At 43.9% G+C, this 24,734-nt stretch overlaps 1 protein-coding gene across 1 annotated transcript in view; it reads left to right on the top strand.

The window, feature by feature from the left end:
• adgrv1 (adhesion G protein-coupled receptor V1) overlaps positions 1-24,734 on the top strand; it is a 230,300-nt gene that overhangs the window by 153,322 nt on the left and 52,244 nt on the right.

Here is a 24,734-nt window from a genome sequence, read left to right as displayed (position 1 = left end):
GCACCGCCGGTGGGTTTTTCACACTCAACCGTTTCCCGTGTCTTTCAAGAATGGTCCACCACCCAAAGGACATCCAGCCAACTTGACACAACTGTCAGAAGCATTGGAGTCCACATGGGCCAGCATCCCTGTGGAACACCTTGTAGAGTCCATGCCCCGACGAATTGAGGCTGTTCTGAGGGCAAGATTGGGTGCAAACTCAATATTAGGAGAATGTTCCTAATATTTTGTACACTCAGTGTACATTGACATTGTAATCTAAAAAACGACTTCATAATTAGATAATACACCAGTGCATTAACACGTATCTACGTACAACATGTTTGGTTGGACAGCAAATGAACTTTAAAGCCATTTTTTCTCTTTGTTTTTATAAGCTGTTTGTATTTCAGTTGAATAAACAGGGCAGGGTCTGATGTGTCATTATGAGTGTGTTTCCAACTCTCCCCTGGTTTAGACTATGCCCCTCTGGCCCAGCAGACGAGGTTCCCTCTCTGAGTTTTCATTTCACCAACGAGATAGGCTTGCCTAATGATGCTGACCCCAAAAACAGAATGGCCGGTTGCCTTGAACTGCCCCCCCCCCCCCTTCCAGAAAAAGCTCTGCAAACAGAGGCGGGAGGCCCTTTCTCTCACACAGTGCGGCCACGTGGACTGTGATTCTTTGTGTTCCCAACGAGGGAGGTTTGCCCAATGAGGGTGAACCCAAAAACAGAGGTGCTTGCGGCCTTGAACTTTCCCCCTCTTTCCAGAAAAAGCTCTGCAAACAGAGGCTATTTGGAATGACTTGACCACCATGGATTAGCAGCACTGACTGTGGCTCTTCCCCACGGGAACTAACCACATTATAACTACATTATTACAGCGTTCACAGGTGGAATCTGACTGTGAAATGCGCCAAAGGTGAGAGACAGTTTTGAGGTCAAGAGAGTTTACAGTCATTTCTTTCAACGTTTTTAAGCATTACTTTGATGTTTTAGAGTTTAGACTTCCAACAGTGGCCATGACGGCTGGTGGCTTTGCTCAGCTTTCCCCAGCAGCCTTATCTATCGTCAAATTCTTGGTAGCCTACGATCCCACATCTATAAGACCTTTCTAGCTGTGCTGTAGATTTGCAGGTTTGTGTTTTATAACGTCAGACTTGTATTTTGCTGCTGTTGTTATGTACACAGTCATGTGGTTTTAGGCTTCTACTTCTGAACAATGTTGTTGGTCTAAGCGTTTATTTATTAATTGTCAACTCATTGCCTGATAAACATGAGAGGACCCTTGAACTGTCTGACTGAGTGCTCGCTCTGGTCCACTGCTCTATTTTTGGAAGCCAGGTTGTGTTTGCGGCCCTAAATCTGTTTCAGCCTGAACTTTGGAAGGTGAGACGGGAAAACTCACGGTCAACCTACTTGCTTGATACATTATATATACAAAAGTATCTGGACACCCCTTCAAATGAGTGGATTTGTCTATTTAGGCCACACCCATTGCTGACACGTATATAAAATCGAGCACACAGCCATGCAATCTCCATAGACAAACACTGGCAGTAGAGTGGCCTTCCTGAAGACCTCAGTGACCTTTAACGTAGCACCGTCATATAGGATGCCACCTTTCCAACAAGTCACTTCGTCAAATGTCTGCCCTGCTACAGTAGAGCTGCTCCGGTCAACTGTAAGTGCTGTTATTGTGAAGTGGAAACATCTAGGAGCAACATGATCTTCATGAAATGGGTTTCCATGGCCGAACAGCCACACACACGCCACCATGCGCTTGTGTTGGCTGGAGTGGTGTAAAGCTCGCCACCATTGGACTCTGGAGCAGTGGAAACACATTCTCTGGAGTGAAGGATCACGCTTCACCATCTGGCAGTCCAATGGATGAATCTGGGTTTGGCAGATGCCAGAAGAACACTACCAGCCTGAATGCATAGTGTCAACTGTGAAGTTTGGCTGAGGAGGAATAATGGTGTGGGGCTGTTTTCATGGTTCAGGCTAGGCCCCTTAGTTCCAGTGAAAGGCAATGTTAACTCTACAGCAAACAATGACATTCTAGATGATTCTGTGCTTCCCACTTTGTGGCAACAGTTTGGGGAAGGCCCTTTCCTGTTTCAGCATGACAATGCCCCCGTGCACAAAGCGAGGTCCATACAGAAATGGTTTGTCAAGATTGGTGTGTTAGAACTTGACTGGCCTGCACAGAGCCCTGACCTCAACCCCATCGAACACCTTTGGGATGAATTGGAACGCTGATTACGAGCCTGGCCTTATCGCCCAACGTCAGTGCCTGACCTCACTAATGCTCTTGTGGCTGAATGGAAGCAAGTCCCTGCAGCCATGTTCCAAGCTTCCCAGAAGAGTGGAGGCTGTTATAGCAGCAAAGGGTGGACCAACTCCATATTAACGCCCATGCTTTTGGAATGAGCAGGTGCCCACATACTGCTGGTCATGTAGTGTGTGTTTGATTGGTTGATTTGTTTGTTTACTTGGAATAACGGTGGTATTGCGTGGCTCTTGCATATAGCTTCCCACCACAGCCTCTTACTTGGATGATAAACTATTTGTTGATACCTCAGTATTGATGATAGTTAAGACAAATCTAGGACATTAAGTCAGGTCAAATGGAGCATTGTGTAACCAGAGGGTTTGACAGAGTATATGTCTTTCTTGGTCCGTCAACGCTGAAGAGGCCCTGCTCCGTTTACCACCTTGTTGTCAAGTGGTATCGTTTGCTTTCTGAACCGTAACAATGCTGAGATGAGACAAGTGTAACGTTAAAGAACGACATTGTGCATCGTGCTGGCACAATGGTGTGCAAGCACAAAATACAAAAAGGAGAAAATAAACATTTCCTGGAAGAGCTGCTGAGTGGATAGGGTGTTATGCAGGTGAATGAGGACCCAAAAGCGACTTAGCGAAAACAGAGTCTTTATTCCAGTAACTGGCAAAAGTATACTCCTGGACAATATAAGAAGAAAACAAAACATGAAAAACTAAAATCCACTCGTAGTGACGAGGACAGACTGGAGACTCGACCATAGACTGCAGGTTGCCTCGGGAAGGCACCGACCGTAGCAGACTTAGACACCTGCTCACACGCAGCATCTGAAGGAGACAAGACACGACAGGGCGAGACAATGACACAGCACAGCGAACATCATATAAGGATCCGACAAGGACAGAAGCGGAAAACAAGGGGAGAAATAGGGACTCTAATCAGACGACAAAATAGGGGACAGGTGTGAAAAGACTAAATGAGTGAGTTAGGAGAATGAGGAACAGCTGGGAGCAGGAACGGAACGATAGAGAGAGGAGAGAGAGGGAAGGGGAGAGAGAGGGATAGAAAAAGGGAACGAACCTAATAAGACCAGCAGGGGGAAACGAACAGAAGGGAAAGCATAATGACAAGACAATATAAGACAAAACATGACATAGGGGAAGTTAACAATGAAATGTCCCTAATTAAACATGGCCCTGTCTATATTCAAACCTTTTGTCCTTAGTATAACAGCAACCATTCTGCCCAGACTAGTTGGACACAATCAGTCTGCCCGGTCATAGGCCTTTGTTTAGGTTAACACTAGTTGGAGGAGTGTTTGGACAGAACCTGACTTCATCTGTGGAGTCGAGGATGAGGGTTACCATGACAACGCACCGAAGAGCACAGTCACACACCAGTGGAGGCTGGTGGGAGGAGCTATAGGAGGATGGGCTGATTTGTAATAAAACATGTGGTTTCCATTCCATTCTAACCATTACAATGAGCCCGTCCTCCTATAGCTTCTCCCGACAGCCTCCACTGACCCACACGCATATTGTTCTCTGACTGTGCCACTCAATAAAGAAAGGTATCTCCAGCTGCTTTTCCTGTCTGTCATTTCTCACTCTGTCCTGTTGGGGTCACTCTCCATCCATGGTCAGAACATGGATGGAGAGTGATCAATAGTTGCCAAGAGCCCTACTGTTACTTAATGACTGCACATATTTTTAGTGCACACTAATAAATGGCAAGGCTCTGCTCCAAAGAGAAACGGTTTAAGCTCCCCGCTCTGTTTTGTTGAACTAATTTGCCAGTGTTTTGGGGCCTCATTTATAACCGTTGCATACAATTTACATTAAATATCTGTGTGCACCATTCATGAAAAGACTGCACGCACAAAACTATTGAGATTTATAAACTTGGCGCACGCCTGTTTAACCATTATAAATCAGACCTATCATAAAGTGTGCGCGCGTGAAAAACGCCCATCATTCGCCTTATATGGTGACAATAACGCCCTTATTTGCTGTATACTTTGGAAGTATTGGCATTATGCCAACACAGTATCTAACCTAAAGGAAACAATAATGGCGAACTTGAGCAAATGTCTTTGGAGGTGTTGGCAGAATGGTTTCTTTTGCAATGGCATTTGCTGTGTTTGAATGTTTCTGAAAGACAGAAACAATGGCAGATTGTTGTGGGCGTGTAAAACAGATCGTTTGAATGCAATAATGTTTTGCATTCACATTTGAACTAACCTAAACATTCTACACTGCACGTGAATTCTGAAACATAGTCTACGCTGAAGAAAAATAATGAACACTATCGTACTCAAAGTGGTAGCCTACGCACTTCAATGCAAAATATAAACTGTCTGTTCACCTGTTAAATTCTACCGTGTGTTATAAAACACGCTCCCTGTCGGATGCACAGAGCAAAAACTTGAAATTACAATAGCCTATATAATAGGCACAATTAAATATGCATAGTAATTTGTTATATGGCTACTCCTAGAATATGAACTCATCATGGCCAGATAAGGTGATGATCATGGAAATGAAATAAATAAGAAGAAATTTCTATTTCTAAAGTCTATTTCTAGTTATATTAGAATGCATAGATAAAATAAAACAGAATTTTGCTCTTCTCACTTAACGGCAAACGATTGCATCTTGTTATTATATTTAGCAACTTTCCTTTGTTATGAATAAGAGTGTCTTCATATATTCCACATTTGCGCTCGGCTACTACAACTAGACTACTATTGTCTTCTTGCAATGCAGTACTACAACCACTCGAAACGGTGCTTTACGCGTGGTCTAAAGTTTTTTGCAGGAGGACAAGCACATTCTCAAGTCAGGCTCAGTTTGAATAAATGTCCAACTTTGGCATGAAAACTGGCACCTCCAGGAACACCCTGGAGGTTGAACGTTGAAAACAGCTGTCCTACACTCAAAGCAGTCTCGACCATCTGCAGCCGTGCACCGCTATAGACAAGTGCAGCCTCACAATTCCAGTGTTCAAAATCCGGCTATGTGATGTTGCTAGGTAACAATTTCCTCCTGAAATCTTGATGACATTAATCTGAAACTGACGGACATGGTGGTCTAGTGGCCGAAAACAGCTGAGAAAGGGAATCAGTATTGGTCTGTGTGGACGGCAGGACTCAACATTAAGTGCTCAACCTGATCTGGCTCACCACATATGGATCGATCCACTCACTGATGAATGCAGTGGTATCAGAGTATCAGGACAGTTAAAGGGGATCCCTCATCGTCAATGGGCCATTATACAGTAATAAAGTGCCCACGGCTAATTAGACAGGATCATGATATCAGGCAGGGATGTCATGCATTATCTATGCATAGTCACTTTAATAACTCTACCTACATGTACATATTACCTCATTTACCTGGACTAACCGGTGCCCCCAGACATTGACTCTGTACCGGTACCCCCTGTATATAACCTCGCTATTGTTATATTCTACTGCTGCTCTTTAATTACGTGTTCCTTTTATTTCTTATTCTTGTTCGTAGTTTTTAAACTGCATTGTTGGTTAAGGGCTTGTAAGTAAGCATTTCACTGTAAGGTGAAATGAAATCTACACCTGTTGTATTGTGTTGCATGTGACTAATACAATTTGATTTGATGATCCAGTAATGTAATCCCCCACCCCTCCAAATCTCTCAAATGGAACTCAAGCGGTGTTGGGATCTTTTGATTTAAGTTGCACAGTTAGGTGTTCTGATTATAAAGAGGCAAGCTGGAGCTGGAGCGCGACACCGCTCAGGCGATGACGCAACCGACCAAACAAACTAACCGCTGGCTGTGATGTGACATAACGGTGGTGCCATTCAGAAATTGAGTTTCCCCAAATCAGATCAGCACTGTTCACTGTAGGCCAGGGGGAAGGGCAGGAGGACACACTGTAGAGTGAATGGGAAGCTGAGAGGAGCTTCATTCTCAACATGGACAGACGGTAGCACCAGGCAGGAGGTATACTGTAGTGCTGAATGAGATGGGATGTGGTGCGAAACACCCCTAATCAATGATTTGTGACTTTAAAAGGGACTCTCCCCTCACATACTGTAGCCGTTCAGTTGACAGTTCCAGAACCTTTCGGTGCATCGGGATCTGAAATTGCCTGGCATTCCTTTGAGTCATCTCTTTGCTGTTATGGCTCTGGGGACCTGATTGAATGGTAGCCATGTTGTCTAATGTCTGTCTGGGAAAAGCAACCATGGCAACTGAGAGCCAACACACACACACTCAGTCCTGTGTATAAGAGTGTGAGTTGACCCATTGAGAGTGTGTTTAGTGCTGACCTTGAACAGCTGGCTCTTGTGTTTTTATTGCTCACTCCTCTCCGTGCTTAAGGCATGTGTGAAACGCCCCGGTGAGCTCTTTGTCTGGCTGAGGCCGGTGGGCGCATATACAACCGCGTGTTTTTGGACAAGCATCTTCCATTTTTATTTAACGTGGCAAGTCAGTTAAGAACAAATTCTTATTTACAATGACGGCCTGCCCCGGCCAAACCCTAACCACGCTGGGCCAATTGTGCGCCGCCCGATGGGACTTCCAATCACGGCCAGATGTGATACAGCCCAGGATCGAACCAGGGTCTGTAGTGACGCTTCTAGCACTGAGATGTGGTGCCTTAGACGGCTGAGCCACTCGGGAGTCCTATACCATCTAGCACGTGTGAAACTCATTCCACGGTGGGCCGAGTGTCTGCAGGTTTTCACTCCTATCTTGTACTTGATTGATGAATTCAAGTCACTAATTAGTGAGGAACTCCCCTCACCTGGTTGTCTACGTCTTAATTGAAAGGAAAAAACCAGCAGGCACTAGGCCCTCCATGGAATGAGTTTGACTGCCCTGATATATATATATATATTTCATTTTGTATATCTATATTTATATCTCTGATTTTGATATTGACAATGATATTGTCTTTGGGTTTTTAGTGGATAAACCATATGGTTCAATAAAAAAATTGCCTAATTAATGAAAAAAGCACCTAATCAACAATGGCATTATTACCTCTGCAGCTTGTCCAACTATTTCATTTTTTCACAACTGCCTCCAACAGTTTGATGCCAGAATATTAACAACAAACACATACTGATAATGTGTACAAAAACATAAAGGATTTTTCATGCTGAAACCCTGATATTAAACAGAAATGGTATTCACTAAATTGATGTTTTATATTTAGGATAATGTTTCACAGCTTTGTCATTCTATTTTGTACTTTAAAAACACCTTATTGAATTATTTTGCATGTTTTACAAGTGATAATGCCAGAGAGAGGGCCAGAGATAGGAACATTACACCTGTGATCATCTGAAGTACCCAAAAGTGCCACTAGGTGTCTTGTGATCCTTGAAAGATACCAAAATTCTGGGAGTTTACTGGTAAACTTTGAAAGTTTCCAGTGATTGATCCTCCCTTTGCAACCCTAAACAGCACTGAGGAGGGCGGTTGTTTATTTGATAACAGCCCAGTCCTTTGCAGATTCAGCAAAGACTTGCGGAGAGTGTTAACCAAAAACATGACTGAACTTTACTGATACGTGTTGACCTTTTAAGCAACTTGTACAAGGTGTCAAACAGCAACAGCAAGGGGGCTGCTCCATGGCACGTAGGGCTCTATGTCATAGAGAATGGCCCTCACAAGTACTCCCACTGTTGCCATTTTTTAAGGGGTTTGTTTGTAATAAGTGGATGATATTTGTTCCTGTACCCTGTTGGATTTAGGCATAGGCATTGCATTCTCCTACGGAACAGTGCTCCAACAGCCGTCGATTCACCATGCTTTTCCTTTATTCCACACTCTTAAAAATAAAGGTGCAAGTTGGAACCAAATAAGGTTGGTTATTTTAAGAACCTTACAACAACAAAATGTTTTTGCCCTCCAGGACCGGAATTGAATAGCCCCGCGGTAGGATTTTAAGCCTTATTTGCATATTTCTCAAGGTACCGTTCAAGTACATTTTTGACTTACAAGTACCACCCACGACTGTGTTTGCTAGTGACAGAGACATGGTTGTTGCATTAAATCATTTTCAGTCCCGTGGCCTTCACCAAATGAGATTCTAAGTGAATATGTTGTCATTACAATTACATTCTTTAAGACAATACGTCTTTTATAAATAAGAAGGCCTAGTTTTACCCTAATACAGTGGCCTGAAACTCGTAGTTTACAGGCCACATCAGGCCTGCAAGTCACATTATGCTGTCTTGCAAAGTGATGTGTAATTCCTAATGGAATCCTGCAAGAGTGGGGATATCCAACATTGGGAATTTGTATTCCTCAACCTGCATTCAGAATGACTGCCATGGTTGGGAAGACTAAGATATGACTAAACTGAAACAACAATTTCAGGAACGAGTGCATAAGTCCAAGTAACAGATTGTAATATAGAAAAATGTATGTTATTTATATTTGAGTAGCATAAGATTAATGAATCAATCAATGTACATGCAAAAACATAGATATTGAAATCATTTTTTAAAATCGACCTGCAAAAAGGCATGCTGGGAAATATGATAATGTGGGCGCGGTTTTGGTTCTACTCTGGTTATTAACACCAACACTGGAGTTCTTTTACACCACTGAGTGTTAATTGAACTCTTTACAGTGTTCATTTAACACTTGAATCAACACTTGAAATGTTGGACTGTAAAATCAACCCGAGTTAACACAGGCCAATTTGCTGTGTGCTATGAAAGGGACACATTTGCAGGCTTCCATACATTTCAAGAACCTTTTAGAATTCTGAAGAACCGTAGATGCCACGTCAAGCACCCCACACTTAACTCAAAGGTTCTTTATTGGGAATGAGTTCTCCAAGGAACCTTAAGAGCTTGCCTGCACATGATTTGTTTTGTCAGTGTAGCCAGTCTCATTTTCTACCATCTAAATATGTTTAACATCTCGTATAGTAAATACTTAACATCTCATACAGTAAAATATAGCGAAATATATGTCAGCAGCAGTTAGACATTTCCTCTGCTGCTGCCTGCTGCTGCTGTTGTCGTTTGCTCTCTGAGCATTTACTGTGAGCATGTTAGGTTGTTTTTCACTCCGTCACCATCCTGCTTGCGTAGGCGGCTCGCATGCTTCCTCAGCCAATCATAAATCAGGTGCAGGCAAGTGTCCTTCTTCCCACACTGCCCCACTAACCCACCAACGAGCCAGCCAGCCATCCCCGTGTGACCCCCTTCTCATGGCCGTCATAAGACCACCACCGCGCAACACTACGGTTACTCCATAACTGTAACAAACAGTCGCAATCAGACATACATACCGTACATACTGTACAAACATTCTCTTTCCCACCCACGTAATATACAGTACTGACTCTTAGTGACCCATATTCAGGGTAGCCAATAAGGCTTGGCCAAGCGCTCACCATCAGTTAGATCATAAATTAGATCACAGAAATCTTCCCCCTTGGAATTTAGACGAGCACTGAGCTCTTACAATATATGGTCCCCATTTCTCGATAGAACATGAATGATTTAATCTCCCATTGTTTTTGATTCTCCTATTTTAACCAGTGTGCATCCTGCGACTCACTACGTGGAGCCTGATACCCCAAACCACTGGGGGATGGGATGGGGCAGTGGGGGTGCTGAGGAGAGCAGTAGTGTCTAAAGGCTGAGTGGTGGATAGAGGAAGCTGGTGCTCGCTGGGGATGGGGCTGGGGCTCGGCAGCGGCTTAAGCGGGTGCTCTGCACTCTGTCTCTGTCTGAACAAAAGCAGCTGAAGAAACACCCACAATGCTGCCTGGGCTGGAAAGAGCTAGTTCAGACTGGTAGCTGTTAGAGGAGGAGGGAGGAGGGAAGGAGGGGGATAGATAAGGGTTTTGGACAGCCGACTGGAGCTATGGAACAGGGCAGACAGGGCTCCACTCCCACTGATGTAATGCTTCTAGCAGATCCTATTATTAGCCCACTGGCACACTAGCTAGCTAACATCAGCACACAGCGCTATCGATTGGGTTAGATGAGCACAACACAAGGACGGGAGGATGCCGCCAGGACCAGCAACAAGAAGCCCTGGTAGCAGCATTGTATTGAGTTTACTCAATGCCTCACACACATTGTTTGTTGTGGCATTTTCATTACAAAAGCTGCGGTGGTTTTCAGTGGTAGCAGAATCTATACCAAAAACGTTGTGTCCTCATTTGCATTCTGATCCTAATTACATGCACCAGGTTTTTGTTACCGTCAATGGATTCAATAGACAGAAGCCAATGTGATGTAAATTAGATCATAATGCGTTGTAGGCTTCATTGAGACCTCAAATCCTTCACCTCAGGGTGAAACATTGTAACAGGTGTTCAAACCTCATTTGCATACCCCAGATACGCTGGATCTTGTCTTGAGATCACTTTATTTATTGCAAAGGCAGCAAAACAACCTCCAGCTGGCACTGTGACAGCAAAACCAGACGTCACATCCAGTCCCTTCAGAGCAGAGACCCGAAAAACAACAACAACCTGACATCCAACCATGTGCTATCAAAAGAGAACAAAGGGGATCCCGCTGATTGGCCCATCTGCTGAACCGTGGGCCAATGGCGTGCCCCGAGTCCCCTGCCTTTCTGCCTTGGCCTTGGTGCTTGATGACAAACACACATGCAGTCTTCCACAGAGGAAGCTCTATTCCCCAACCCTTATGTGGCCTCTGCTCTTCCAGTCTGTCTCTATGCCAGGTATCTATCTATCTCCTTGGTGCATGACTGCCTTGGACTAGTGTGAGTGTGACTGAATTTGTCATCTTTGTACACTGGGATAATAAATTAGAGACGGGCTTCTAGTTGTTTGTGCTGGTGTGCCTTAGTGGTTCCTGTTTTACCGGAGAGTACTGTGTATACATCCTCTCTTTTCACACTCACGCTTGTACACATACACGCTTGCACACTCACGCTTGCACAGACACACACACACACACACACACACACACACACACACACACACACACACACACACACACACACACACACACACACACACACACACACACACACACACACACACACACACACACACACACACACACACACACACACACACACAGGATGTGAGACCTGTACTTTGAGTCCTGTACCTCCCACACTGTGATTTGTACTGAGCACAGTGTCTGAGGACCCACACACACACAAAAAGGAGGCTGGGATCTGGCAACAAACTAACAAAGTATGCACCTGACAACTACAGTGCCAGTCAAAAGTTTGGACACAACTACTCAATCCAGGGTTTTTCTTTATTTGTACTATTTCCTACATAGTGAAGACATCAGAACTATGAACAAACACATATGGAATCATGTAGTAACCAAAAAAGTGTTAAAGATTTGTTATTTCATAGTTCTGATGTCTTCACTATTATTATACAATGTAGAAAATAGTACAATTAAAGAAAAACCTTGGAATGAGTAGGATTGTCCAAACTTTTGACTGGTGCTGTACCTAGCCTATCCCCGTGGCAGTTTAGTGCAGGCAGTGGAGGCACTGGTGTACCCACTGTAGCTCAAATCAAATAACATTTTATACATACACATGGTTAGCAGATGTTATTGTGAGTGTAGCGAAATGTTTCTAGTTCTAGTTCAGACAGTGCAGCGCAGCAACATCTAACAAGTAATCTAACAATCCCATAACAATGCAGTTGGATAAGAGTAAGAAATAAAAGTACCAAGTAATTAAAGAGCAGCAGTAAAATAATAATAACGAGACTATATACAGGGGGTACCGGTACAGAGTGTGTGGACACCGGTTAGTTGAGGTAATATGTACATGTAGGTAGAGTTATTAAAGTGACTATGCGTAGATGATAACAACAGAGAGTAGCAGCAGTGTAGGCGAGGGGAGGGGGGCAATGCAAATAGTCTGGGTAGCCATTTGATTAGGTGCTGTTGCTGTTCAGGAGTCTTATGGCTTGGGGGTAGAGGCTGTTTAAAACATCTTGGACCTAGACTTGGCACTCCGGTACCACTTGCCATGGGGTAGCAGAGAGAACAGTCTATGACTAGGGCCTTCCTCTGACGCTGCCTGGTATAGAGGTCCTGGATGGCTGGAAGCTTGGCCCCAGTGATGTACTGGACCGTTCACACTACCCTCTGTAGTGGCTTGCGTTCGGAGGCCGAGCAGTTGCCATACTAGGCTGTGATGCAACCAGTCAGTATGCTCTCGATGGTGCAGCTGTAGAACCTTTTAAGGATCTGAGGACCCATGCCAAATCGTTTCAGTCTCCTGAGGGGGAATAGGTTTTGTCATGCCCTCTTCAAGACTGTCTTGGTGTGCTTGGACCATGTTAGTTTGTTGGTGATGTGGACACCAAGGAACTTGAAGCTCTCAACCTGCTCCACAGCAGCCCCGTTGATGAGTTTGGGGGCATGCTCGGTAGTCTTTTTCCTATAGTCCACAATCATCTCTTTTGTCTTGATCACGTTGAGGGAGAGATTGTTGTCCTGGCACCACACGGCCAGGTCTCTGACCTCCTCCCTATAGGCTGTCTCATCGTTGCCAGTGATCAGGCCTACCAGTGTTGTGTCATTGGAAAACTTAATGATGTGGTTGGAGTCGTGCCTGGCCATGCAGTGAACAGGGTCAGGGGGGTGGCCCATCAGGAATTCCAGGATCCAGTTGATGAGGGAGATGTTTAGTCCCAGGGTCCTTAGCTTATTGATGAGCTTTGAGGGCACTATGGTGTTGAACGCAGAGCTGTAGTCAATGAATAGCATTCTCACATAGGTGTTATTTTTGTCCAGGTGGGAAAGAGCAGTGTTTAGTGCAATAGGGACTGCATCTTCTGTGGATCTGTTTGGGCGGTATGCAAATTGGAGTGGGTCTAGGGTTTCTGGGATAATGGTGTTGATGTGAGCCATGACCAGCCTTTCAAAGCACTTCATGGCTACAGACGTGAGTGCTACGGGTCGGTAGTCATTTAGGCAAGTTACTTTACTGTTCTTAGGCACAGCCACTTTGGTGGTCTGCTTAAAACCTTTTGGTATTACAGACTTGGACAGGGAGAGGTTGAAAATATCAGTGAAGACACATGCCAGTTGGTAAGCGCAAGCTCGCAGTACACATCCTGGTTATCCATCTGTCCCTGCGGCCTTGTGAATGTTGACCTGTTTAAAGGTCTTACTCACATCGGCTGTGGAGAGCGTGATCACACAGTCGTCCAGAACTGCTGGTGCTCTCATGCATGTTTCAGTGTTACGTGCCTCGAAGCGAGCATACAAGTCATTTAGCTCGCCTCGTAGGCTCGTGTCACTGGGCCACTCTCTGCTGTGCTTCCCTTTGTAATCTGTAATAGTTTGCAAGCTCTGCCACATCCAACAAGCTTCGGAGCTGGTGTAGTATGATTAGATCGTAGTCCTTTATTGACGCCTTGCCTGTTTGATGGTTCGTCAGTGGGCGTAGCGGAATTTCTTATAAGCTTCCGGGTTAGAGTCCCACTCCTTGACAGTGCCAGCTCTAGCCTTTAGCTCTGTGCAGATGTTCTCTGTAATCCATGGCTTCTGGTTAGGGTATGTACGTCGGGTCACTGTGGGGGAAGACGTCATCGATGCACTTATTGATGAAGTCGGTGACTGATGTGGTGTACTCCTCAATGCCATCGGAGGAATCCCGGAACATATTCCAGTCTAGAATTATGGTCAGATTTTCAAAATGGACTGCGAGGAAGAGCTTTGTATGCGTCTCTGTGTGTTGAGTAAAGGTGGTCCAGAGTTTTTTCCCCCTGGCTGCACATTTAAAATGCTGATAGAAATTTGGTACAACAGATTTAAGTTTCCCTGCATTAAAGTCCCCGGCTACTAGGAGCGCCGCCTCTGGGTGAGCGTTTTCTTGTTTGCTTTTGGCAGAATACAACTCATGCTGTCTTAGTGCCAGCCTCTGACTGTGGTGGTATGTAAACAGCTACGGAAAATACAGATGAAAACTCTCTAGGTAGTCAGCTTATCATGAGAAACTCTACCTCAGGCGAGCAATAGCTCGAGACTTCCTTCGATATTGTGCACCAGCTATTATTTTCAAAAATACAGTCCGGCCTCCCCTTGTCTTACCAGACGCCGCTGTTCTATCCTGCCGGTACAGCGTATAACCATGTTGATAGTGTCGTCATTCAGCCACGACTCCGTGAAGCATAAGATATTGCAGTTTTGAATGTACCGTTGGTAGTTGAATCTTGCCCGTAGGTCATTGATTTTATTCTCCAAAGATTGCATGTTTTCTAGCAGAATGGAAGGAAGTGAGGGTTTATTTGATCACCTACGAATTCTCAGAAGGCAGCCCTTCCTCTGGCCCCCCTTTCTCCACTTCACTCAAATCACAGGGATCTGGGCCTTTTCCTGAGAAAGCAGTATATCGTTCGCATCAGGCTCGTCAGACTCGTTAAATGAAAAAAAAGTATTCTGACAGTCTGTGGTGAGTAATCGCAGTCCTGATGTCCAGAAGTTATTTTCGGTCATAAGAGACGGTAGCGGCAACATTATGTACAAAATAAGTCGAAAAATAAGTTACAAAAAAACCCAATCGGTTGGGGACACGTAAAACTTCTGCCTTCTTCTTCGGCACCATTTTTTTCAAAAAGCATGATCAAGTCAATAATTATGCTGTGGATTATGCATTAAACCACCCAGACACATCAAAGTTACAGTCCTCTCTCTGAACTGAGCTGCAGGACAGGAATGAAACCGGTCAGGGATGTTACCAGGCCATTGGTGAATGTAATACAGTTACAATGTTCAATGGCTGTGATGGGAGATAACTGAGGATGGATAAACAACTTTATAAGGACTCCACAAGAATGATTTAAATGACAGAATGAAAAGAATAATAACATATATCTTGTATGGAACAAGTAATAGTGCAAATAGTAAAGTAATATTGCAAAAAAAAAATGGGCCGAAAAAATGGGCCGAAATTCAAAGACTTATGTTTGGGGCAAATCCAACACAACACATCACTGCGTAACTTCCGCCTTATTTTCAAGCATGGTGGTGGCTGCATCTGGGTATGGGTATGTTTGACATAGGAAAATATTGGGGAGTTTTTCCAGATTAAAAAAAACAGAATGTAGCTAAGGACAGGCAAAATTCTAGAGGACAACCTGCTTCAGTCTGCTGCAGTCTGCTTTACAACGGGCACTGGGAGAGGAATTCACCTTTCAACAGGACAATAACCGACAACACAAGGCCCAATCTATACTTGCATACCAAGAAGACAGTTAATACTTATGCAACGACTATATTTTAGTTCTATAATTGTTATCTACCTTGTCAAAAAAATATGTAGAAATCTACCACTTTGCCATTGTGTCACGTTCTGACCTTAGTTCCTTTGTGTTGTCTTTGTTTTAGTATGGTCAAGGCGTGAGTTGGGTGAGCACTCTATGCTCTTTTTTCTACGAGTTGGTATTTCTGTGTTTGGCCTGGTATGGTTCTCAATCAGAGGCAGTTGTCAATCGTTGTCTCTGATTGAGAACCATACTTAGGCAGCCTGTTTTTCACCCTTGACTTGTGGGTGATTATTTTCTGTTTCGTATCTGTACCAGACAGAACTGTTTCGGTTTCATTTCGTTCTCTTGTTGGTTTTGTAATTTAGTGTTCTGAGTTCTATTAAAGAATATGAACACTTACCACGCTGCACATTTGGTCCTCACCTTCTTCCACCGCCAACGGCCGTTACACATTGGAGTATTTTCTGTAGATTGTTGACACAAAATACAATTAAATCCATTTGAATCCCACTTTGTAACAATAAAATGTTAAGAAATCCAAGGGGTATGAATAGTTTTGAAAGGCACTGTGGTGTCAGTGCCAATAATGAGTTTTGAATTCATTTCTGAATTCATGTTCAGAAGAGTGCAGAGAAAGTTGACAGTGATAACTCTTGTTTATTCCGCATAAGGAAACATGCACACCTGAGCAACATGCTTCCTGATAGTATACTTTTTAATATCTTAAGAAAATATACTTGAGTAAAGAAGTGTATTTCACTTCAATGACCACAAAATATATTTAAAGTATACTTTCAAAAAACGCATGTGCACAAAAATGTGCATATTACCAAGCATCCTTTTCTGCAGCTGAAGTTTTGATTTATAATGTGATTTTATTCCTCATATTTAGCTTATTCAAATGTTTTGATGTTCATTTTCCACATGACATATTACACATTTTATTGAAATGTTAGTTTATTGCCGTAATGTGAACAACTAAAGTGGGAAATGCCAATGGTGCACAGTTCTCAAAAGTGTTCTCTGTATGTTGCTGCTCCATCCACAAATGCTTTGTAAATAGCATGTTAACGTTGGCGTAGGAGATGCCTTGGTCAATGAAGGTAACCTTTACATGGCTAATTACAAAAGCTGGTTTAGATCGAGTGTATTTTTAAAAGTATACTTGTAACACATTATAAATACACTTTTTTATAAAGAAAAATACAGGAATTCAAATACAGTTTTAGTATAATGAGAAATATACATAAAATGTACTTAAGATGTATTCAATGTATATTCGTTTTGCTCTTTATCTAATATACTAAGAATATATACTTAAGTACAAAAGAAGTGTCCCAATTTAAATAGTTGTAAGTATATTTAATATACTTAAATGTTAATAAAATACAAATAAAATGTACATTAAATGCATTAAATCTATTTAAAATTGTTCCAATAGAGATCATTTTGTATATACTTGTTAATAAAGTATTATTTAAGTATATATATATTTTTAAATCCACTTAAAATGGTACAAATGAAATGCTTAATTACAAGCTCTTTCCCAACAACGCAGTAGTCAATATCAAGTAAAGAGAAATATGAGCGAAGAAAAACTAAAGAATGCAAACTATATACAGGACAGTGCCAGTACCAATATTACAATGTGCAGGGGTAATGGAGTAATTGAGGTAGGTAAAAAAGTGACTGGTAGCAGGATAAATCCTAATGGTACTAACAGTCAATAATAGCAGAACAGCATGGTGGAAAGAAGCTGTCTCGGAGCCTGTTGGTCCGAGACCCAATGCTCTGGAACCGCCTGCCGGACAGAACCAGAGAGAGGACCGTCCATGGCTGGGTTGACTGTAGTCTTTGATAATCTTTCGGGCCTTTCTCAGACACCGCTTGGCATAAATGTCCTGAGTGGCTGGGAGCTCGTCCCGGGTGATTTATGGGGCTGTCCGCACCACCCTCTGTAGGACATTGCGATCAAGGGCTTTGCAGTTGCCATACCAAGCGGTGATGCAACCTGTCAGGATGCTTTCGATTGTGCACCTGTAAAAGTTCTGGAAGATCTAGAGGACATACCAAATCCCTTACGCCTTCACAATTGTGCTGGTGTGAGAGGACCATGTTATGTCCTCATTGATGTGGACACTGAGGAACTTGAAGCTCTTGACCCTGTCCAATGCTGCCCCGTAGATGTAGATGGGGGTGTGCACACACCCCTGTTTCCTGTAGTCCACAATTAGCTCCTTGTTCTTGCTGACGTTGAGAGAGAGATTGTTGTCCTGGCACCACACTGCCAGGTCTCTGACCTCTCCCTTTAGGCTGTCTCATTGCCATCTGTGATCAGGCCTACAACCGTCGTGTCATCAGCAACCTTGATAATGGACTTGAAGCTGTGCGTGGCCGCACAGTCATTGGTAAACAGGGAGTACAGGACGGAGCTAAGCATGCACCCCTGGGATCCCCCGTGTTGAAGGTCAGCGTGGCGGAGGTGTTGTCGCCTACCCTCACCACCTAAGGTTGGCCTGTCAGGAGTGCAGGATCCAGCTGCAGAGGGAGGTGTTCAGTCTCAGGGTCTGATGATGAGCTTGGAGAGCACTATGGTGTTGAGCTGTAGTCAGTTAACTGCATTCTCACACAGGTATTCCTCTTGTCTAGTTGGGAGGGCAGTGCAATTGAGATTGCATCGTCTGTGGACGATGGGGTGGTCTGTTGGGGTGGTTTGCAAATTGGAGTGGGTCCAGGGTATCTGGGATGTTTTACTTTACTATTTATATTTTTGACAACTTTTACTTTTGCTTCACTACATTCCTAAGGAAAATAATGTACTTTTTACATTTTCCCTGTCACCCAAAAGTCCATTTTGAATGCTTAGTAGGACTGAAAAACGGTCCAATTCACACACTTATCAAAAGAACATCCCTGGTCATCCGTACTGCCTTTGATCTGGCGGATTCACTAAACACAAATGCTTCATTTGTAAATGATGTCTGATTGTTGGAGTGTGCCCCTGACTCTCCGTAAAATTAAAAAACAAGAAAATTGTGCCGTCTGGTTTGCCTAACAAAACGAATTTGAAATTATTTATACTTTTTCTTTTGATACGTATGTATAGAAAATTACATTTACTTTTGATACTTAAGTATCATTAAAATCTAATACTTTTTTAGACTTTTACTCAAGTAGTATTTTACTAGGTGAATTTCACTTTTACTTGAGTCATTTTCTATTAAGGTATCTTTACTTTTACTCAAGTATGGCAGTTGGGTACTTTTTACACCCCTGGTGCTGATAAACACCCTGGCATTCTTCAGTGCTCAGTGGACCTGAGTGCCCAGTACCACTTTGAGTCATGGAGCTAGTAGCAATAGGCCTGTGTGTCTGATTACAGGCTACTTTATGGTGGGCCAGTGATGGGCTGTGGTGGGCCAGTGATAGTCCGTCTGTTTGTCGCCCTACCCCGACTTAGAGCTAGTGCGGAGATTTGGCTCTGTCTGGGGCTGGTCTTATTGAGGAGACCTGACCCTCTCACTGCTATGCAATAAACACTGTCAGGGCATGAGAAGAAGAGGAAAACAAAGGTGTGTGTGTGTGTGTGTGTGTGTGTGTGTGTGTGTGTGTGTGTGTGTGTGTGTGTGTGTGTGTGTGTGTGTGTGTGTGTGTGTGTGTGTGTGTGTGTGTGTGTGTGTGTGTGTGTGTGTGTGTGTGTGTGAGATGACTGTGGCATGCTGTGCCCTTGGCCAGGCCAAGGTTTTATTCGGGGCAAATAACTGCTGCCCGGAATCACACTTCCTAGTAGCCACCTGGTTCAAAGGCTCCATTCCAGGCAGCTCTTGCCCCGGTTTCCTTCCTGAATCGCCCCTCCCCTTCTCACACCATACAGAGCTGCAAAACTAACGGAAACGGAGTTACCTCATTGTTTATCTAAATAAAGCCCCGTACTCAACATAACATCCAGGCCTATAGGAGAGGTGACAAACCCTGCAATGATTCATTAAGTGCTGGCTCAGAGTTTCTGAAAGGGAGTGGGAGAGAGGGAAGGAATCAACCACCTTAGTGGAAGTGTTACCTTGGGGGCGAGGTGATATGAGACTGCTTTATGCAATATTTGTTGCCCCAGGTTGCCTGGGCGACTGCATTGTGAAGTAAATTGAGCGTAGCTGTGGCGTGATAGGGCCGCGCGACCTAATGCATAACTTGTTTGGTTGGAAGGGAGAGCTTGTTTGCTCTCTCTCTCTCTCTCTCTCTCTCTCTCTCTCTGTCTCTCTGTCTCTCTGTCTCTCTGTCTCTCTCTCTGTCTCTCTCCCTCTGCTTATGTGCTTATAAGGAGAGCTGTTGGTCTTTGATGTTTACTGATAGTCATTGTGAATAGGCGATGGCTCTGGGCTAGTGACCCCAGCTACCTATCATAGGATTCTTGTAGGGTTTTTGACACCAATGTTGATCTATCATGGAAATCTATTAGGTTCCCTATGTTAGCAAATGGTCCTCTGGTGATTTTGAGGGTTGCGAAAGCAGTAATTATAATACTAGTCGCGACAGTAGGCCTAAGGAACGGAACCCTTGTCAGTGTCAGGATCTTAAAAAAGGTGACCTGTTTGGTTGGTATATATTCTTGTAGCCCTGACGTTAGGGAGTGTCAACCTGACTAGTCCCTCCGTCTGCTGTGAAAACGTATTCATTCCAATGGTGAGACTTAACATGACTCAGTATGCAGATATAATATGTCCTGTCAAGAATCTAACTCCCTGGCTCGCACAAACGTTGTGTAATTCAAAGTTGCGGCTTATTGATGTGGCTTGCGACAGCAGCCACACTTTTAAATATTTTTTATTTTTTTTATTATGTTTTATTGTAGTTATTATTTAGCACGCCACTAGTCTTAGACCGTTTAAGCTCGATACGCAATTCAACAGTTTAAAATCAAACAAATCTAATTAAGTTGCATTTGTCACATGCGCCGAGTACAACAGGTTTAGACCTTACAGTGAAATGCTGACATGTGCTTTGCATACACCGTTTTGACACCACTTATACTTTTTAAACTATTAAACCTTTATTCAACTTCATCCACTTTAATGGGATTTCTTCAACATTCGAAACCTCCCCGTTGTTAAAAACGTTCATTCTGAAGCTGTGACTTCAAAACATTCTATTCGGCCGTAAACAATGTAACCTTTGACCCAAAATCGGCTACTTTGACCACTGTCCCAGGACTTTAGAAGAAATAACGTACACCGTATGGCATCGTGGTCATCATCTTCTACCGATCAAACATTACTGCTGTTTTAGTAGCCACATCAACTAGATTCATTAAAGCCAACATGCCACTGTTGAGTTGTCATAGAAATCCAATGGAATTTGTTACATACGTCAAATACAACAGGTGTAGACCTTACAGTGAAATGCTGAATACAACAGGTGTAGACCTTACAGTGAAATGCTTACTTTACAAGCCAATATAACCAATATAAAAGAGTTCAAATAACAATGACAATAACGAGGCTATATACAGGGGGTACCGGTACCGAGTCAATGTGCGGGGGTACAGGTTAGTCGAGGTAATTGAGGTAATATGGACATGGAGGTAGAGGTAAAGTGACTATGCCTAGATAATGAACAGCGAGAAGCAGCAGCGTAAAGGGGGGGGGGGGTCAAGGCAAATAGTTTGGGTGCCGATTGGATTAGCAGTGAGGACGACGTCGTCGGTGCACTTATCGATGAAGCCGGTGACTGATGTAGCATACTCCTCGGATGAATCCCGTGACATATTCCAGTCTGTGCTAGCAAAACAATCCTGTAGCTTAGGATCAGCGTCACCTAACCACTTCCGTATTGAGCGAGTCACCGGCACAGTCCTGCTTTCGTTTTTGCTTGTAAGCAGGAATCAGGAGGATAGAGTCATCGCTGTTCTGATAGCCAGAAACTCTTTTCGGTCATAAGAGACGTTGGCGGAAATATTATGTACAAAATAAGTTACAAACAATGCGAAAAAGCACACAAAATAGCACAGTTGGTTAGGAGCCTAAAAGAACTGCAGCCATCTCCTCCGACGCCATTATATGTGTATGAACCTTCAGAAGTGTCAAATTATAGCACTGGGTGAGCACATTCTTAGCATCAGACAATGACGCTTGACACAAATCAGCTGCTTTAACTACTTTCCCAACAACTTATACACAGACATCTTGATCTAATGTCCTATTCAAATGTCATACAATATACAAATACTGTGTGTTTACACCAGCATAGGGTACATTGATGACTTAGCTGCAGAATGATGTTGTGATGACGAGGATGGGGGCACCTAGAGAGTTGTGAGACAGATGAAGAAGCATCATTCTGCTGGTGTACTTGGTGCAGCCTGCGGTCTGGATGCACTGCAGCCTTCCTATCCGTCACTCCTGGCAGTCTGGCAGGTGTGCAGGAGCTGTCTCTCCCTACTCTTTTTCCATCTTCCTCTCTCTCTGTCTCTTGCTCATTCCCTTTCTTGGCTTCATCTATGTAAAGGCAGAGTTAGGAGACTTGATGTCCTCCTTCTCTCTCCCTCCTCACCCTCCCTCGCTCCTTCCGTCCCTCCTCACCCTCCCTCGCTCCTTCCGTCCCTTCTCACCCTCCCTCGCTCCTTCCGTCCCTCCTTCCCTGGCCTTCAGCACTGGCACCGGGCCAGGTGGCAGCCACGGTTACATAAGCAGAGATGGTGCTGTGCTTGGCACTGGCACAAGGCTCTGTCCCATGGGTTAATTAAGCTCTGCCGTTAGAGAGCAGCAGTATTTTCAGCTGTCGTCATGGCTTTTCTGAATTCCCCCCCAATCGCTAATTAAATTAGGTCCCTCCCATATACACGCACGCACGCACTCACATACCCCACACACACACACACACCGACAGATATGCACTGAGTTTTCAAAGCATTAAGGACACTCTTTCCATGACATAGACTGACCAGGTGAATCCAGTTGAAAGTTATGATCCCTTATTGAGGTCACTTATTAAATCCTCTTCAGTCAGTGTAGATGAAGGGGAGGAGACTTGAGGTTTAAGCCTTGAGGAAATTCAGACATGTAATGTGTGCCATGCAGATGGTATATGGGCAAGACGCAATATTTAAGTGTCTTTGAACTGGTTATGGTAGTAGGTGCCAGGTGCACTGGTTTGTGTAAAGAACTGCAGCGCTGCTGGGTTTGTCACGCTCAACAGTTTCCCATGTGTATCAAGAATGGTCCACCACCCAAAGGACATCCAGCCAACTTGAGACAACTGTGGGAAGCATTGGAGTCAACATAGGCCAGCATCCCTGTGGAATGCTTTCGACATCTTGTAGGGTCCATTCCCCAACAAATTTAGGCTGTTCTGAGGGCAAAATGTGCGGGTGCAACTCAATATTAGGAAAGTGTCCTTAATGTTTTGTACAGTCAGGTTATATACACACACACACACACACACACACACACACACACACACACACACACACACACACACACACACACACAGTGTGCACTGCAGTGCCCTTCGGTAGGACACACACACAGGGTCCTGGACGGGTACCCAGGAATTATTTGTCACTTGTTGTTGTTGTTATTTATTTTGGTCCTGCCTGCCTTTGCGCATTGTGATGTAACAGGTCTGCAGGAGGGGGAAGGGATAGGACTGGTCCAACTCGGGGTGTCATAAACAAAAATGGACCCCCTTCCCCCTCCCCTTGCACTGTAAAAAAAAATGTTGCACACCCCCCTCATGGAAGGAACTCAAAATAATGTTTAGGACCACAAACACAAATAATTGTCGCGACTCTGTCGATAAACGTGGATATCGACTTTGCCACTGTAGCATGCTTTTTTTTGGCACAGTTGATGCCACGCAGGGCTACGGGCCAGAGGGTTGAGGGTTCGCCGACCACCACTGACGACCTTTACTCTCCCTACATGTTTCATTACACTACGATCAGAGCTGGTTGCAGACAATAATGATGCCATCTTTATATCAACAGGTTTCTGTGCCAGTGCACGACCCAACCAATAGGCAAAGCATACCAACTTCGGGCGCTTCAACATCATGGTTTGCAGTAGAGGCTATATTTATGCTATGTTGAAGCATTAGGTATGAGTGGGCGAGGTATAGCCGCTAGAAGAGGAAGCAGAGTGCGCATTAAGCTTCCCTGAATCACTGGACCTGCTGGGAGCATATGTGGCCACGTTGTTATAGGACGACGTGGGAGAATGATGTGATCCGCAACAGATCTTAGCATCAGAAGTTAAAATACAGCCTTAAAAGCCTGCTACTGTGCCGTTCTACACCTTATCAACCGACGAGAGTTTATCCAAACGGCATGAAATATTCAAATGGCAGGGCTTTTGCGCTGTTATTCAAATTGACACTTTCACTTCGGTTTAACAGCCCAGAGTGTCATTATTTTTGGCTCTCTTGAAAACATTAATGCAATTGTTCATTGCATTGTGGTGTTGTAGGCTTGTCTGGGTCGGATGCATCCATTGTCCCGAAACAATGGGGCGGCAGGGTAGCCTAGTGGTTAAAGCGTTGGACTAGTGACCGGAAGGTTGCAAGTTCAAACCCCAGAGCTGACAAGGTACAAAATCTGTCGCTCTGCTCCTGAACAGGCAGTTAACCCACTGTTCCGAGGCCGTCATTGAAAATAAGAATTTGTTCTTAACTGACTTGCCTAGTAAAATAAAGGTAAAAAAAACAAAAACAAGATCAATAGGGGAGCTTTTTGAGCTGTAGTGTCTGGCGTCACAGTTTTTTTTATGCACCTTGATGCAGCTTCAAATGATTTTATGTGTGGTATGATTGCTACTTAGCTTATTGCAGATCCTGACATACGATCCACCCACCACTATGAATGGTGGCTAGAGGGCAGGATAGACAGTTTGACTGGTAGACTATATTTACCTGTGGTTTAGTTGGTGCACGGGAAAGCGTAGTGCATAAGGGAAGTACCAAAACACCCTGATATAGGGTTGGCGCATGCAAGCAAATGAGGACATGCGGCTAAGATGGAAGAAATGATATAGCAAAACCTATGAAATGGAAAATGTAAACCAGGGGAAAAAAATTCTCTACAATAAAAAAACACACAACCCTCCCCAAACCCCCCCCCCCAAAAGTTATACAACCCTCCCCTATTTTGGACCACCCCAGTAAATTTCAAACTGTTCCTAATACTAGCCGGCTGAGCTCAGACCGCAGAGGGAACGTGTAAATGGGAAAGTGTA

This window comes from Oncorhynchus gorbuscha, linkage group LG05 (genome assembly GCF_021184085.1).
Source record: "Oncorhynchus gorbuscha isolate QuinsamMale2020 ecotype Even-year linkage group LG05, OgorEven_v1.0, whole genome shotgun sequence".
NCBI lineage: Eukaryota > Metazoa > Chordata > Actinopteri > Salmoniformes > Salmonidae > Oncorhynchus > Oncorhynchus gorbuscha.
This window is presented reverse-complemented; position numbering and strand designations above follow the sequence as displayed.